This window comes from Semicossyphus pulcher, unplaced genomic scaffold (genome assembly GCF_022749685.1).
Source record: "Semicossyphus pulcher isolate SPU_LCO1_2020_fin unplaced genomic scaffold, fSemPul1.0.p SCAF_14, whole genome shotgun sequence".
Classification (NCBI taxonomy): domain Eukaryota; kingdom Metazoa; phylum Chordata; class Actinopteri; order Labriformes; family Labridae; genus Semicossyphus; species Semicossyphus pulcher.
The window spans coordinates 19,841,755-19,854,858 of record NW_027211648.1 but is presented as its reverse complement, the minus strand read 5'-3'; the positions used below and the strand labels follow the sequence as shown (position 1 = coordinate 19,854,858).

At 44.6% G+C, this 13,104-nt stretch overlaps 1 protein-coding gene across 2 annotated transcripts in view; it reads left to right on the top strand.

The window, feature by feature from the left end:
• The first annotated feature begins 578 nt into the window (after positions 1-578).
• Positions 579-13,104, top strand: part of LOC138590791 (rho guanine nucleotide exchange factor TIAM2-like) — a 71,996-nt gene continuing 59,470 nt past the window's right edge. Inside the window, exon 1 of one of the 2 annotated variants that reach the window (XM_069661147.1) lies at positions 579-728. The gene's annotated coding sequence lies outside the window, so the exon portion shown is untranslated. Of the gene's footprint in view, positions 729-7,791; positions 7,849-13,104 lie in introns of those variants that run through there. The other variant, XM_069661148.1, reaches the window with a different exon arrangement.

Here is a 13,104-nt window from a genome sequence, read left to right as displayed (position 1 = left end):
CCACAGATTCTGTGTTTTTATGCAGAGTCTGTAAATAAAGATTTCCCTGAGTTCAACTTGATGTAACTTTCATTTACCCCAGCTACTCACTTCTATCAAACCCCATAGTTACAGTTTGTAAAGCAATTGAATAATTATTAAATAATGTTATTAATTATTATACTATTGTTTCAATAATTATAAATGATCAAAAATAAAGTCTTAAGCCCAGCAGAGTTTTCTAAAACTGTTTGTTTTAAAATGCAGAAAAGCAAACAGGACATGGCTTTCAGTTGTTTTATATGATGGCTTGAGAGTCAAAATAGCCATGTAATTAAACTTTATGATTTTGCTGAGGACCCTGCTATCTGCGTGAGGGGACGATCAATGTCCACGACCTACTGTTTGGGAACCCCTTATTTAACAAGTTTATTAATATCTTGGGATACAGGATACTTTCCATGAATCCCCCGGTACTCCATGCTGTAATGAAGCGCGCGGCCATCCCCCCTCTGTGTGTCCGTGTGAAGGAGGAGTTTAACCCCACATTGTCTGGGAGGAGTCCGCAGTCTCTTGGCGCTCCGTACCAGGAACGTTTGGTCTGGAAACAGAGGAACCGTGGAAGTACGCTCCTAGAAAGTCTGTGTTTTTGTCTCTATTCCATGAAACTACGTTTTATTTACCGGTCGCGAAGAGGGACACAAGTGAATACTGAGAGAAGTGCGTGTCGGTACAGGAAACATAAGCCGGTAAGTTACAAGCGAACTTCTTTTACAGTCACGTTGTTTTAAAATTACTCCGTTCATTCCTGCACGCGCGTTTAGTCCGTTGTGACACCTAAACGCATCTTTAATCTGGATATTCGCTGAAAGTTTGTGTGTAAAAGAAAAGTTTGCGGTGTTTGTGTTGTATTATGTTGTAAGTTAACCAGTGACTCCTCACTGGTTGTTGTGAGCTGTAAATCTTGCTGCAGCAGCTGTGACGAGAAACCATTAACCTTTTAAAGAACATGTGATTGTCAGTGGTTATAATCGTTTTATGTTTGAAAGTACAACACTGTATAAAAAGTAGGCTACAGATAAGTTAATTTGTTTTTATTGTCTTAAAGAGACAGAGATGACCTCTCCCTTCATATTGATTAACCAGGTAATAAGGACAGTTTCCTCATTAGAATGAAATATTAGTTATTAAATCTTTTGTGATATGGAACCTAATTAGGTATGATAAATAACACCATTAACAACCTCACAGCAAGTTCTGCCTTATATTAATGAAACCTCTATTATAAACGTATTTGGGTGTCATTCCAGTGAAACAATAGATCACTAAGTGTAGAGGTGTTCAACATGTAGCCCGCAGCAGTGTCAGAGAGGAGGATTATTGCTTCTCTTTCTTCCTTCTGATTTATGAACTGAAGACATTGGGGGGCATTGGTCATTCCACTAAATGCTGGGGTATATTCTGCTGTTGTGTTTGGATGTGATTTACCCTCTGCTTTATTGTTGTTTGGCCTTGTGCTGGGGTGGAAGGGCTCTCATGGCCACATACTGAGGTAACAAAAGGGTCCCGAGACCCCTGGAGTGACGGGCCAACCCAGAGCAAACATGCCCAAGGAGCTGGAGGAAGGGCTGGGCATGCCTTTTGGACGGGTGGGCCCTCTGTCATGGAAACCCTCACGAGAGGTTGTCAGTCTGACTGTCCTACTACCTTTGCACACAGCTAAGGAGGGTTGTAATAATAAAAACACAGGCTAATGTTTGACTTACAGAGGCTGGCTGGCCTTGTTATTGATCTGTCTGCTGCCGGAGATCAAACTATCTTGGAAGAAGTGTTCATCTAAGGAAATGTGTTTTTTTTAATGATAATTTAAGTGTTTAATCATTATTGAATGATGGATTAGATAAGGAAATGCACTGTAAATGGTAACTAATCATTAATTAGGATGATTTTTATTCAACGTTTAGCCTCAGCCGCACATGAGGGCAACAAATTTTTCTGAAGGGGGAACATGCTGTGTGATTGGTTTTTATTCCATCCGGCCTTTCAGTTCCCCCTTGCTTGTGTAATGGGCTACACAGAAATAGTGACTTTCTTACATAATTGCTTTTGTTCTCAAGTGTAAACCCTGTTTTTTGTTTTTAGAGATCAGTAATAAAATCGCCTGGTCAGAAGCCCTGGCACCACATGCATGTTTTTGCTTTTGCGGTTCACATTTTTGCGGAAAAGAACTCCTCAACCACGAGGAACATTATGTTTTACTATTCTGTTTTTCCTGGTTTGGGACGGGGTCAAGATTCAGATTGATACTGATCGAGTGTGGCTCATAATTTCCTCATATTGGAAAATGTGATTGTTTCGTGTGTTCACTCTCTCCCTTGTGACATGATTTATGCATTTCAGAGTAGTCAGTCAGAGTTGTTTACCAGTAACTAAAGCTAAATGTAATGCTACACCTCTCCGGGTGTCGCAGAAATTCTTCACAGCTCATCTCTTGTCTAATTTAATTTGAAGGGCATGAAAGAGTGACATCATCACCACAGGAACCATCATAAGAACAGCTGTTGATACACAATGACATTATGTAAAGACTGTTGTGTGATACTTTGACACTCTTTGTGAGCAGCACCCTTTGTCATGTGAGTAACTTGGACTTGTTCTCCTCCCTGCAGACTGAGCGTGAGTGCCCGTCATCGTTAATTCTGAAGTGCTAGCACACTGGCCGAGAAACGCCGATGTTTCATGTCTTCTCCCCTGCACATTTTTCTCCATATAAGGTGGCGTGCATGTGACTTATCAGGCATGGGTAACATCTGTGCTTATTGTCACACTGGGATAAAGGCTTACACTGTCTCTAGGTATAGAGGCACTGTAGGGGAAACCACAAAGGCGCCACATGACTAGTGCATCAAATTGAAATCAACAACTCTCCTTTTAGTCAATTTCCCTGCAATGATTACAGAGATATGTACTTTCAGTTGTCATGTTTTTCTGTAGAGACAGTCCAGGATTATGTACTGGTAGCCTGTATGTTTCTATTTCTTTCTGCTGTGGTAGAGATTATATTTGGCTTTCAAAGTGTTTGCTGGTAGTGTACGGCCAGCAGAGTCTGGAGTGGTTGCTATAAAAAGCAGGTGAACTAAAAGCCGGTGTTGACAGCATCTTGGCTAAGACTTCTCATTTGCTACCGCACTCGCCGAGACGCCAACCAGAAGACACATGGCTGACTTTGACCCCATTCTGGATGCACACAGCGACGGGTTAAAGGGCTATCAGCAACTCAGCATTGACTTTGCCCGTCCCGTCTTTAAGTGGCAGTTTGGATTGAGACAATAACTGAACCCTGTCACTAAAAACAGCCCGAAAGAGAACCTTTGTGCCTCGTGTGCATAATTCAGTGCTTCTGAATTTAACTTGTTTTGCTGTGGCTAGCTGAGCTAGCAGACACACACCCAGCCACTTTGAGGGATTTGTTCAGTCAGTTGTGTATCTGCTCCAACACAAGATCCCCTGCTCTGCTGCACAAACAGGAACCTTCTGTCCAGCTCAGCAGAGCGACGTGGTCTCATCTAGCTGAACCGATGCACCCATTCATGGTCCTCTTACCAGCCGGGACTCCGGGACCTTTAAGGAGATTAATGCATAGGTCTGAATTGATTTGCACTCCTTCTGGGTCACTTGCTAAAGAATGGATTGCAGGTTTGCAAAGAAAATGAAGATTAAAAGGGCGATGGGCGCTTTAACAATGTGTCAGACGAGGTAAAAGATTAAGAGTTACCGTGCTGGTGAGTGGGGTGTAGGTGAAGAAGGGTGTTAGGTGGCTCTTAAACTGTGCCAGACGACTTCACTTGTGATCAGGACTTTCATTAACCTCGAAGAAATAACTGCATTACGTGCCGCTACCATTCTTTCATTGGTGGTCGTATAAATCATGTTGCAAATGGTGTACATGAAGCAAAAAGCCCCCATGGCAGCACTTGAGTAGCAGTGCATGTAATTCCTGTAAGCTTACTAGACGGCGTACAATATTTCAGTCTGGAAAAGGTGCTGTCGCAGCACTTTCTATCCCACCAAGTGATCTATAAGCAGTGGAAATACATGTCGTAGTTTGATTATCAAAATGAATGAAACAATGATGTGGAGACGCTGGCTACAGAAGCTATTTGCTGGTGTATTGATCTGCATACAAGACTTGATAATCTCTTGACAATCCACCTGCTACCGACCCTGTTGGAGCGTGTGATCTTTTATGCTCAAAGTGCGTTATTTCTGCTGTTTTTAAAATGTATGAACCTTTGATGATGGATTCAAGCTGGAAACAGTCAAGTTGCATCAAATCTCTGCATCTTCATGCAGTCGTCTGCGCGATGTAAGTGTATGTGATACCTTCTCCGATAGACGGCACGTGGTGGCACACACTCCAGGCGATCACCAGTCCTGTTTGTATGGAAATGCCCCTATTCTGCAACCCCCTCTCAGTGGCTCTAAGCCTGCTCACAGGTCAATCCCTATAACAATAGAAATTGTGATTGATCTGCCCTACCTCAGCCCAGTAGCCATAAGGTCTCCCATAGTATCCTTGCCCTATTGGAAAGGCAAACACAGCTGGTGCTGCAGGCCAGCATGCTCGCTGCGTGGATGCTCAGTTGGCGCCTTGTGTCTTGTTTTGCCCTCATGATGGATGGAGGAAATTGTGGGTACACATTTACTTAAGCACATCCCACCTGCTCATTAGTGGGTGGAGATTGACCAGATGATTGTTTTCGATGAAAGCTTGGAAGCCCAACCCCTTTGGATGCAGAAGCGCCACAAGCTAGACGATTGATTCTGTTAACATATTCAAAATTACCATCAAAGCTTTTTCATCTCTTGAACTGCTGTAATATTGTTTCAGATCTCTTTGCTCTTTATAGTTAATTTAGATGACAAATTTCCCCTTCATCTCGCCTGTCAGTCACAATATAATTCTTCCCAAAGATGATAAATCTTAGAACCACAAAGTTATAAAGAGCAGACGGGAAATAATTATGTTATTTGCCCAATCCATCACTGACCACACATGGATCAAACTGTTTTCAATAGTCCATTTATCACCGTCGCATCCACGTATCAGCCACCAACACAAAATTGATATAACTCAACCGTCTTCCACGATATTGATGCCGTTTCCCTCCTTTTGCTTGCTCAGTAGCTCGCTCCACTGAACTGCGTGGAGCATGACATACCCTTATCTGCAAAGTTTCCTGGGCTTTGTGACAGACGTGAAGTGCTTTTGAGGTCCTTTGGCAGCCGTTGTGTCAGTGTTTTGTTGAGGAACATTTTCAGGCTCATTAGCACCCCTTCCCCTGTCCAACCCACTCCCTGCTTTAGCAGTCGGAGGTTTGATCTCGGAGCAAGATAAGCTCTTTTTCTCCCCTTCTCAGTCTCCAGGCCTTGTCATGTTGGTTCAGTCATTTGGCGTCCGGCCAGTGTAAACAGAGACACGGTGCTGATTGCTTTAGGTCACTGACAATCCTGGCATCCACTCAGTGAGCACGCTCAATTAAAGCTTTCTTTAAAATCCTTTTCTCCAAAGAGGTAAATGTTTCCAAATTACCTGTTTCTTGGGGCCATATCAACATCAAGGCTTAGCTGGATGACAGGCCTCAGCTGGAGGTGGAAAGCATGTCAAGATAAGAGCAAAAAAAAGCAAAGTTGTTGTAGAGACATTTTATCAGTTTCATCAGAAGTGTATGCCTCCGTGAAAAAGCAGGAAAACAGTATAATTTGCATTAGATCCTCAATGACGTGGAAGTCGAGCTCTGTATCAGCCAGGCAGCAGTAGACGAGCCTGTGTGTGGGCTTGCTTATTTTTACAGCACTTTCTGGATGCCTAAAGATCGACTAACCCTTCTCCATTTCCCACTATGCTCGACTTGGGTTTCCTCAAAGCCCAGAATCGTCCAACTTCACTTTCTCTGCTCCGCTAGAGCCAAGACATGATCTCTGCCTGGCTGTTACATAAGAGCTGTTTAACTTGGGTTTGCTCTCTCTGGCTCAAGGGGAACAACTCCTCTCATACTGCTTGGCTAGCTCTCCATGCCGCCCTGGATGCGCTGTCCACGGCTCGGGTGGTTTTCACAGTTGATGGGCACAGGTGCAAAGGATTTTCTGGACTTTTCTACCCATCAAGCCTTGTGCAAACCAACGGTGAGAAAAGAAACCGTTTAAAAACGTGTGATACTCTCCACATGTACCATTTAGGAGGCTAAAATCTCTTACCAGCTCCTGGACATTTTTGCGACTAATCATGCCATCAACTCCCCGCCAGCAAGATAGAAGAGGGCACAGAATTTTTGCAAAGTCCAGAAGGTCAGCCTTACCGCTGGTTGGCCCCTCCATGGGTTGATGCTAAGTCAAGCAGATCCAGCAGAGTACAGGTTGCTGCTCAGCTTGTTGCAGCCTGGAACAGCCCTGCAATATTAATACGCCTTCATCCTCAAACGGTGTGTTACAGCAGATGCCACGAGGCTCTCATAAATGCTGCTCTTTAAAAGTTTTATCAGCGATGGGTTCACAGTCATGTCAGAGGATTATTAAAGGTTGCCACCAAAAGAGGCCCAATGCGATGTTACGGAATCTCTGAATGTTATGGTGGGATCTTCAAATGGAGATGCAGGGTACTGAGCTCACCATCAGACATGTGCTGTATGTAGAGGGAAAACCAGAGGCTATTAATGGGGTTTGACATTCAACCGTCATTGGAGAAGCTGACTCCTAATTTGTCTGCAGCTCGATTCTAATGTTATTAAAGGTGCTGGAGCCAAAGAAGTGCTTGGTTTATAGACTCCCACTGATCCCGTCCCCCAACCTGTGTTTTAAGAACTTGTACTGTGATTTTAGAAAATCAAAGGTTACTTGAAAGCTCCAAGCAACACTATAGTGAGTACTGAATAGATCGATAAATGTTGAACTTCTTTTTCAAGGGATAAATCTTGCGATAGCTGCCGTTTCAAGAGTTTTTGCACATATAAAATGACTGAAAGTCTCGATTTTTTGGACACAGTGATATTAAAAGCAGCCCTAATACCATTTTTCTACCAAAATGAGTGTGTTGACGTGGGAGTTTCAGACCTGGGAAGACCTGCTCATAGATGCGAATTGCCTCTTTTCCCATTGCCAGTGGGGAATACTGCTTTCAGTCTCTTTTCTGGTGCGTCACCGTCTGACATCAGAAACACGCTGGAGACAGGGTTAGTAAACAGTGAAGATGTTACGATGGTTAGGTCTTTATTGTATCTATTAGTCATTCCATCTGTTTATCAAACTGGGCGCCGACAAATTTGCAATGATGTTTGAGCGCTTCTCGAACGGAGACGGGCGAAATTTGTAGCTGAGATGACAAGGAGTCGTCAGACGGAGCATAGCATCACGTCGGAAATGGGTAGGAGATTAGTGTTCCCATCAATGGCGATCAGAGCCGAGGAGATAATTACCCGGGTCTACTGCTGAGTAATTTGACCCGGATCTGAATGCTGATTGTAACCTTCCCCACTAAGCAAAAAAGTGGGGTGTTAGCGGGGTTCTTTGACCAGTGGGAAAGTGGCTTTAGATTTTTGTGACTGGTTATTTGGGTGGACTCCAACTCTGTCCTTGCCATGACATGTAATGCAACAGCCAGGACAGTACGGGTCATCTCACTCACCCTCTCAAACCTCCCTCGTGGTTTGACCCTCTCACCCGGACTCTTGTTGGCTTTTCCAGATGGGTCTCCCTGGATGTGGAGGACGGTTGAGCGTGCAGCGTCTACAGTTCAGACTGGCTTTCTGTGGCGGAAGGGGAACAACTGACTCACGACTACAAGCGCTGTGCATATCCTGTGTGTGCGCTGAAGTATGTGGGGCCACTGTGTTGCATGTGTTGTAAAGCAGCTCTTCTGCTTGCATTCTTTCTAGCTGAATAACAAGACCTCTGTTATACGGCATAACTCTCTCAAAGCAGTCGCTGCGTGTGAAGCGCATGTTGGCTCTAACAGGGTGAAAGTTCTCATCTTCATCTTATCTGCTTTTATCTTCTGCTAGAATATAAAAAAGACACCCAGCCTCTTTCAGACATTTTTCTACATCCACTTCCCTTTTATGAAGTCATAGATATTGGCCTTGCACGTGGCAGAATCATGTGTAAAGTGAATGCATACAGCGGTGAAGTCATTCATTATAAATCATTTCCCCTTTAGAGGGTGAAATCATTTATTCACAGCCTCATGAGGTTAGTGATCCAAGAAGCACGCCCTGACTGGTGACTAATAGGAGGCTGATGTTGTGTCACTCAACCCGCCATCATGCAGTGGAAACACTTAGGTGTCGAGGTTATTGCTTTTTATCTCGTCTGTCAAACAAAGGAGTACTAGAAAGCTTTATTTGCCTGCGATGTCTGAACAGGGTTATGACAGTCTTCATCAGGGAATGCCAATTTCCTCACTCCAAGCGCCTGTTTCTCCTGGCATGGGCTGCATCTGTAAAAGAATGACTTTAATAACTGTGATATTTTCTTGAAGCTATTTCCAAAACCATTCTTGTCTCTTTAGGCGCTCGTCCTGCTCCTCGGTAGTAATTTAGTGTGTGTGCGAGCAGGGCGGGTTTGTCTCCAGCAGCAAGCCCTGTGGTCTGCTCGCGTGGAGAAATCCGCCTCACTGGAAACTTGCGGTTGCCTTTTTTTTTTTTCAAACTAATAACAATATTACACAGAGCATAAGTTTGAACTGGCATGCCCAGGCTTCAACCCATAATAACAAAGTGGAGAAACGCCAGGAACTGGGGTTTCCTGACAGTTAGGATGATTTTTACAGGTCAAGGAGCTGGGAGAAAGCTGTACTTAGACAGTCATGTTGTGTTATTAGCCTCATGTATCATTTCTCCCTGTTTTCTCTTTCACGCGTTGAGTCATACGTTAATTTGTCCTGGAGCTGATGAAATATAGAACTAAGAAGTTGAAGGCTTAATTAACACATTTCAGCCTTTTTTGTTTCGTCATCTTCACTTAATTGGCCCTTAAGTTTGGCCTCAGAACGTACACCATTATTTACAGGGCAGCTTTCCCATAATGATGATTTTGTGTATGTGTGTGTGCATGTTTGCTCCCAGACTTGCTGCTGCTTCTGCTAATCATGCTATCATACACCGCCACAGGCTTTTTTTTTCTCAGCCAGCAAGTATTTTAACAAGCTGGAAGACTGCACTCATTCTTTCCGATCTTCAACCCGCATCCATATCATCATGCTTAATGCCTGGGCTTTTTGGCCTGCAGTGGAGTACGCTTTGGGTAGCCACATGAGTCCAAGGCCAAGAGATGTTCATACACAGCATGAAAATTGTGGAAAAAGTTCAGTATCATCTTCTATATGCTTTGTGCAGAGGAACATCAGAGCCTCTTTGATGTATACTGAGACAAAACAGCCTCACAGACAAGTCAGATCAGGTTAGATTTTTGAACCTCTCTCTGCCTCTGTGGTCATTATGGCTGTTTAAAGTGGGTAGCAGCGCATGAATCTTGGCAGTGTGTAATGTCAGAACACCACGCTCTCTGTTCCGTTGTTATTATCCAGTCAGGGTGGCAGCGCGTTCTCTTGATCACTCAGGAGTCGTATAATCTGTGAATCTCTCGCTTTCAACAGCGACTTTCTTTCTGCCTTTTTCATACCTTCTTCTCTGGAACAGTCGCCCTATCTCCACCCGTAATGAGAAACAGTACATGGTTTGTAGTCAGCCGTTTGCCTCAAGGGTTAAGTATCCATCTCTATTCCCTTCTAAGCCCTCCCCTGCTAAGGAGGAGAAGGCTGTGAATAAATACCACCCTTGTCCTCTCATAATGGAACAGCTTGACCTTGCGTGACCTCTGCTGGTCGGAGCATCTGCCTGTCGATTCCACCAAGCCCATCCTGTGGGACCACACTGGGCTGTCACATCTGCCCATGAGCAGTAATTCAATTGGTCTAGGAATTTCTTTTACGGGGCAGAAATTAAGGACAGTTCTGTAATTTTTCAGAGTGACAAAAGAAGCACATCAGCTCGGCCGTGCTGTTGATTTACAGTCTGTAATCCTGAGGAAGTACTTGTTTCTCTGCGGGCACTGTGCATGACGACTGCATAATGAGCACAGTTCTCATTGACATTCTTGAGCCTCCCTGTATGGATGGGATAATAATGAGTTTGGCAGGAGGCCTTAATTTAATCATGTCGGTAAAAGTGGTGCACATGTGGCGCAGCTGCTAGCGCTTAGCCGGGCCTTGCCATGCCCTCAGATGAGGTGCCATTCGGTGCCCGCATTAGCTTGTTCCTGTTCTATCTGCTCTCTCTTTATGAAGCACATTCCTCAGTGAAAAGGCTTTACAGAGCGGGACAAAGGAGTTTGTTTTGCAAAGATTTGTGTGTGAGTTTTCTGCGGCAATCGAATTAGTTCACGTGCCTCTGCGTCCGCGTGACTAGAGAAACTGGTTTAGGTGTTTTTCCTGCAGCAGGCACAGGTCAGTCTTTGTTGTTGTGTTGATTTTACTCCCCCAGTTAAACACAGCGCTGCTTTGTCGAGCACCTGTTCTGGATTATGGGTTGATAACGGCTCCCAGCTAATTTCTTGTGATAATTCAACGGTGAAATCTAACCTCACCTTTGCCATTCGGGGCTCCTTCAGGGTGAGCTTTAGACAAAGCCTGTCGCAATGTTAAGCCCTAAAAATCTGTTTTTGCTTGAGAAGGAGCCCCAGAGAAAGGTACAAAACTGGCCCTTAAACACAAACGCTCACACGCATTACCAAGCAGATTGTGCTCAAACAGGTTTAACACTACATTCTATACTCGCCAATAAATTTCACGTTAACCTTTGACACAGTTTGGGCGACAAAAACTAGGTCATGGGCGGCGTGTCTGCTGGGAAACAGGCAAGAAGACATGCAAAGTAGTGTCCACACACATGAACACATGCTCGCCGCAGGTGTTTAACCTGTTTGTGAGTGTTGAGGTCTCCGTCGCACAACGTGACCGTCGTGGCCTTGTTTCTAACAAAGGCTTATGCCTGCACAAGCTGACACAGAGACATAATTCACCGCTCGCCACAGCTTGAATGGTAATGGTCAAGCTTGTGGTCAGTGCATGCAGGCATGGTTGTTTGTTAGCAAAGTAGTTCTCGAAGGGGATTGTCTTTACTCAACTGACACATTTAGGCAAAAGCATGGTTCTAGTCTTGTCTTCCTGTACTTCCTCTGCAGATATTCAATAGCCTGCTGCATGCACAGAGTAGCCTCACACATTCAGACCTGGTGTGTGTGTCTATGTTTTTGCCTGGCTCCTCACCAGCTGTCTCACCCATCACCAGAGCTTTCAGGATGCTGAGCAGACAGTGCAGCTCACATTTCTCTCCTCTTATCTCTAAGTCTAAGCTATGGACTGCAGCAGATACTGTATAATATGGCCCGCTGGGCTTAAAGCTGCAATAAAACAAATTGTTTAGGTTAATAATAACGGGCGGTGAGTTCCTGTAAAAGCGAGATTGCACTGAAGCTGCTCTTATTACAGAACCTGTTTATTGCTGCGGGAGTTTACCTAGTTTTGATCGACGGCCTGCTCAGTACGGAATATTCCGGCTCTTCTGTAGCTGTGAGCAGATTTATGTCAGAGGATGGTTACTTTATGTGCAGATTTACATGAGCTTTCTCAGCCTGTGAGCTCAGAGCTGTGTTTACTAAAATACATCCTTTTTTTAGAGGCAGCGCGTGTGTTTAAGGACGCTCCAGGTACAGCATGGGATGTGTCTAAACAGTGGCGATTGCACCTGATGGATGGTTTATTTAGCCGTCCAGGCTGCGGGCCTGTGTTTACAGAGCTCTGATGTAGGTCCTCGACCTGTTCCTGACAACCTCCACCGCTTTATCCCGCCATCTACAGCCTGTGTCCTGGCTCCACTCCTGCTCAGCCAGACACCAGGACGTACGCTCGTCTCACACAGACTCAACAGCGTGATGAGAATACTAAAGCGTTTCTGCTGAAGCATCACATTAATTTCCATTTTTTGCAGAGAGAAATTAGGTTCCTGCTTTTGTCTAATGCATTTGTGATGTGGCTCGGGGTTCGCCGCTGCAATAAAGGTCGTTCCTAATGAGCAACGCAGTGCCTGAATTATGTTTAAACAAGTTAATCCTCCATTCTGGGGGAGAGGGATTATCCTACTTGTTTGTGGTTCGATTTCACTTGTTTCAGGCATTTCTTTAAGTGTCTGTATTTACAAAATAGGTGGAGTAAAATGTATCTGTTTTTAGAGAAAGTTTTGTACATGACAAGGATGGTAATTGTCACTGAATTATCTCATTCTAACACATGCATTTCCCCACACATCTGCCACGTCTACATGATCTTCTCACCAGGTAAAATCCATCCTGAGCACTTAACAGAGGCCGTCTCTCAGACCTGCCATTGGTGGGAAAAGAAAGGCTTTCACATGGACTTTAATTGCCTCAGGTAATGGCTGCTAATGGCCAGCTGAGCATTCACTCCTTTGTTATCTATCTTAACCTTGACCAAGATGAGCACACCAACCAGACAGGCCCAGACTAGTCTCAACGCCTCTAGTACACTTAAATCATTGCTTTGGCTTTCACCTGTCAGTTTGATCAGTTTACAGCCTCAGCAAATGTGACTGTGATGTATAGATGGCGGAGAAAGTGCTGAGCTAAGACACATACTTTGCCTAATTTCTCGCCGATCACCTTCATTGGTTTGTTTGCCTTTGGTTGTGTTCGGTCAGGAGAATGATGCTAATGAAACCGATCAAAGCGTTTGGAGTGATTCATGTTCTATGTGGTCTGACTGTGATCTACACTTTGCCCCTTAATAGGCCATAAAACGAGAGGCATTGCCAATCGCAGCGCTAGTTTACCATGAACATATGGCTCGCCTTGGCATAGGGAGATAACATTTGAATTACCATATCCATTAGCGTCGACCTGTCCTCTGGCTTTTCGGGCTTAAATCACACGCCCGTGATCCATCAGCTCGCGCGGTGCCAACATAATTCTGATTCAGACGAGTCTGTCTGTGAGTGTAGCTCTACACCCCGGGGTGGGGGAGGTCACAAGGGCAGAGTCCCGCTGGCGTCAGAGCTC